Here is a 4,625-nt window from a genome sequence, read left to right on the forward strand (position 1 = left end):
TGTACATTTTACTGTTAGGCCTATGGTCTCACGAGTCTTCCAAAGTACCCCTGGTTGGGAACCACTGGCCTAAATGATGAGACTAGTATGGACAAAAGAGCGAGATTCTTTGTATTTGTCAAATGGCAGCCAAGCATCGGAAAGGAGCATCAAGCTTCATCACTTTGCACTTTTACCACCCTGTGAATTTTGATCATCATTTATATCATCTGTAGCCTAATAAACTGCACGCTTTCCCGAAAGTTCGCACCACATGTCAACGAGTGATTCCAACATTTCTCGCATAATTAATTTTACTGACACAAAAAGATCCCACCATATCTATCATATTTAGCTTGGTCTACATTTGAAAAAAAAATGTGTTTCCATCCTGCCTTACATGACATTTTCTTATCCGACATGTACTTTACTCGCATAAAAAGGTTGAATGAAATCTGGCCATGGGAAAAATGCAAAAATCCGGTCTGTTGTTTCCTGAGAACTTTGTTCTGAAAATTCTCACATTCTCCAAAGTGTTCCATGTCAATTGCTATCATGGTTATGCATATGTGTAGTGGGTTATTTGCGGTATAACTCAAAGTAAATGATATTCAGGTGATATATTTTCTTATTTTGCTGGTCTGGGTATATTCATTCCTTCACGGTCAGGCGTGTTATGCAGTAGATTGAATTACAATAAGGAGTCAGGACACAAGAGGGCGCTCTTACTATTTTGTTGGACTAGCGATCAAGGCAAATTACTTTTGAACTGTCACTTGATGTAGTTGAATCATTCTCATGTGCTTACTTTTCCCACTGCGTTTCAGGTAAAGATTCCTTTATTTGTCCAAACCGAGAGTGTTGAGAATTTATAAGGAACACGGTGTGACATTCTTTAAGATGTTTATCGGTAACAAATGAATACATTTGACCAGAATGCAATGAAGCTAATAAGCTCTGGAGCTAAGATATCTAGCTATCAAGAGGGACTGCTAGCTAGTTTTAGAGGGGTGCCACCAGTGAATATCGGGTATGCGTGTCCATATTCAAACAACTATTTTGTAATACACATTGCAGTCAATGTATCAGACTGTATAATTGTATAAAAGGGAGAATATGTTATCTCATGTTTTAAAGGGAGATGCAGAATGTAGTTGTGCTGGTTTTACTGTAAATCACTGTCATGGTTCTATTATAAACCCTTTGAACTGGTGTCGTGCTGATTCTGTCGTCATGAAATGAAGGGTCTTTTTATACTAGACTGGAACATTATGTGAATGTTCTTAGTGTGTTCATGGATGAGATTGAAATACTGAATTTAGTTGTATTTGGTAGTGTTTCTGTTATTTAGTGAATATCATTCAGAGATTCATTTCCTATGTATGTAAAGTTATTTCATATATGGGTTGGGGCGATGTCAACCTTTGTCCTATCATGATTATTGTGATATGATGGTATCGCCCCCTATTGGCCAATAATAATAAATAAAAACAGCGAACTAGAACGCTACAGCTGGACGAATCATGACGAAATGTGATGTTGTTAAAAGCCTGGCCAGAGGCTGGGTTCAGGCAAATATTTCTAGTACTCCTATCTGGTGGAGGGGCTTTATGGAACAGAGTTGTGTGTGTGTGCAATGTGTTTTTATTTTAAATATTCTTTGTGTGTGTGTGTGTGTGTGTGTGTGTGTGTGTGTGTGTGTGTGTGTGTGTGTGTGTGTGTGTGTGTGTGTGTGTGTGTGTTGTGTGTGTGTTTGTGTGTATGAGAGGGACGCGAGAAGTATGCCATTGAGATTCTCCCAATGCCTGTGTGGCGTACACACGATGGATCAGTGACAGTGATGAGAAACGGTCTGACAGCAGTGAATAAAAGGACCGCTGCATGGTCAATCTGACATCTCCATTGGCCCGTGCAGGGTAGCCTAGTGGTTAGAGCGTTAGACTTGTAACCAAAAGGTTGCAAGTTCAAGTTCCTGAGCTGACAAGGTACAAATCTGTCATTTTGCCCCTGAACAGGCAGTTAACCCACTGTTCCTAGGCCGTTGTTGAAAATAAGAATTTGTTCTTAACTGACTTGCCTAGTAAAATAAATTTATGGTGATACGGCCTCTGCAGAAGTCAGGACATTCATACATATTGTGCTTCGCGGAGCAACGCAGAGCTGTTGTGAAGGAAGTTGTCAAGGAAGTGTGTTAGTGTTTATACAGGACCTGTCGTCCCAGCTACCGTCAACCAATCACGTCAATGCGGAGCTTTACAGAGCCCTTCTGCATTGTTAAAAAATGTGGGAGTCGCAAGGTGATGCGGTATGGAGCACATTTTGACCTCTGCATACATCCGGAGGCTCTGCAATTGCATCACACCCTCCATATAAGAGCCTCCAACCCCATTTTCTGATCAAGTATAAATTGGCCTTTAGGTTATACAACATGGGCTGGATAGAAGCAGTCTACCGTCCTCAGAGATGGATAATAGCACTTTAGGATAGCACCTAGAACATTTGGGAAGTAAGCTACTGTTCATAACTTTAAATGTTCACTTTACCTTTAAAGGTATTATATGTAACAATTCAACAACAGACCACGTCTTTTTGTCAAATTGACTGGGACCAGCAAATCTGTGGTCAAATTGACTCAAATATGTTGTTGTCAAATTGACTGGGACCAGCAAATCTGTTGTTGTCAAATTGACTGGGACCAGCAAATCTGTTGTTGTCAAATTGACTGGGACCTGCAAATATGTTGTTGTCAAATTGACTGGGACCAGCAAATCTGTTGTTGTCAAATTGACTGGGACCAGCAAATATGTTGTTGTCAAATTGACTGGGACCAGCAAATCTGTTGTCAAATGAACTGGGACCAGCAAATCTGTTGTCAAATGAACTGGGGCCAGCAAATCTGTTGTTGAATGAACTGGGACCAGCAAATCTGTTGTTGAATGAACTGGGACCAGCAAATCTGTTGTTGAATGAACTGGGGCCAGCAAATCTGTTGTCAAATGAACTGGGGCCAGCAAATCTGTTGTTGAATGAACTGGGACCAGCAAATCTGTTGTTGAATGAACTGGGACCAGCAAATCTGTTGTTGAATGAACTGGGACCAGCAAATCTGTTGTTGAATGAACTGGGACCAGCAAATCTGTTGTTGAATGAACTGGGGCCAGCAAATCTGTTGTTGAATGAACTGGGACCAGCAAATCTGTTGTTGAATGAACTGGGGCCAGCAAATCTGTTGTTGAATGAACTGGGGCCAGCAAATCTGTTGTTGAATGAACTGGGACCAGCAAATCTGTTGTTGAATGAACTGGGGCCAGCAAATCTGTTGTTGAATGAGCTGGGGCAGAGCGGTTTTTACATGTTTGATGCTTACCCTTTGCTCACCCCAGTCAATTGGAGAAGTATTTTGTTGACCAATAAGAAGACTGCACCATTAGAATGCAATTTTGTGTGGAAACAAATATTGTGAACCTATCATTCCACTATTACTGTAGATATATTAAGGAACATTTCTGAAATTACAATGCAAAAATATTACATATAACTCCTTTAACTTCTCTTAAAGCTTTTATGATTGGCCTAGTAGGAGGATCGGTTATTGGTTCTCTATCGAATAGAGAGAGAAGGGAATATAGATAGATATACAAGATAGTTAAGGTGTGTCCGTTATGAAAAATATAGTCTAAGGCCCATGCATTCGACAGAGACAGAAACCATGGTTACTACCTGGACATTTAGCTCTGCTTTGGTGGAATTCTCCGGCTCCGTCTGGCCCACATTCCTCTTGCGTTCTGTATTTTACATATTTATTGAAGTAGGCTATAGCAAATAGGAATAGGGAAATTACTCTCACTGTCAAACAATCATTTAGATTTATGGATCGTAAGTCCTTTAATCCATAGCTGTCTATGAATTTGAAAGTGGTTGCATTTCTCCAGCCTCATCCCACAGCTGTTTGCTCCTCTAATTAAAGTACAGTATCGTTATGGTGTGAACAAACTGTGTGCTGCTTTAATTAAAGTACAGTATTGTTATGGTGTGAACAAACTGTGTGCTGCTTTAATTAAAGTACAGTATTGTTATGGTATGAACAAACTGTGTGCTCCTCTAATTAAAGTACAGTATTGTTATGGTATGAACAAACTGTGTGCTGCTTTAATTAAAACAGTATTGTTATGGTGTGAACAAACTGTGTGCTGCTTTAATTAAAGTACAGTATTGTTATGGTGTGAACAAACTGTGTGCTGCTTTAATTAAAGTACAGTATTGTTATGGTGTGAACAAACTGTGTGCTGCTTTAAACAGTATTGTTATGGTATGAACAAACTGTGTGCTGCTTTAATTAAAGTACAGTATCGTTATGGTGTGAACAAACTGTGTGCTGCTTTAATTAAAGTACAGTATTGTTATGGTGTGAACAAACTGTGTGCTGCTTTAATTAAAGTACAGTATTGTTATGGTATGAACAAACTGTGTGCTCCTCTAATTAAAGTACAGTATTGTTATGGTATGAACAAACTGTGTGCTCCTCTAATTAAAGTACAGTATTGTTATGGTGTGAACAAACTGTGTGCTGCTTTAATTAAAGTACAGTATTTTTATGGTATGAACAAACTGTGTGCTGAGTAATAAGTCCAGAGTCACAAGGGGTA

The sequence above is a fragment of the Oncorhynchus keta genome, chromosome 23 (assembly GCF_023373465.1).
Source record: "Oncorhynchus keta strain PuntledgeMale-10-30-2019 chromosome 23, Oket_V2, whole genome shotgun sequence".
Classification (NCBI taxonomy): Eukaryota; Metazoa; Chordata; class Actinopteri; order Salmoniformes; family Salmonidae; genus Oncorhynchus; species Oncorhynchus keta.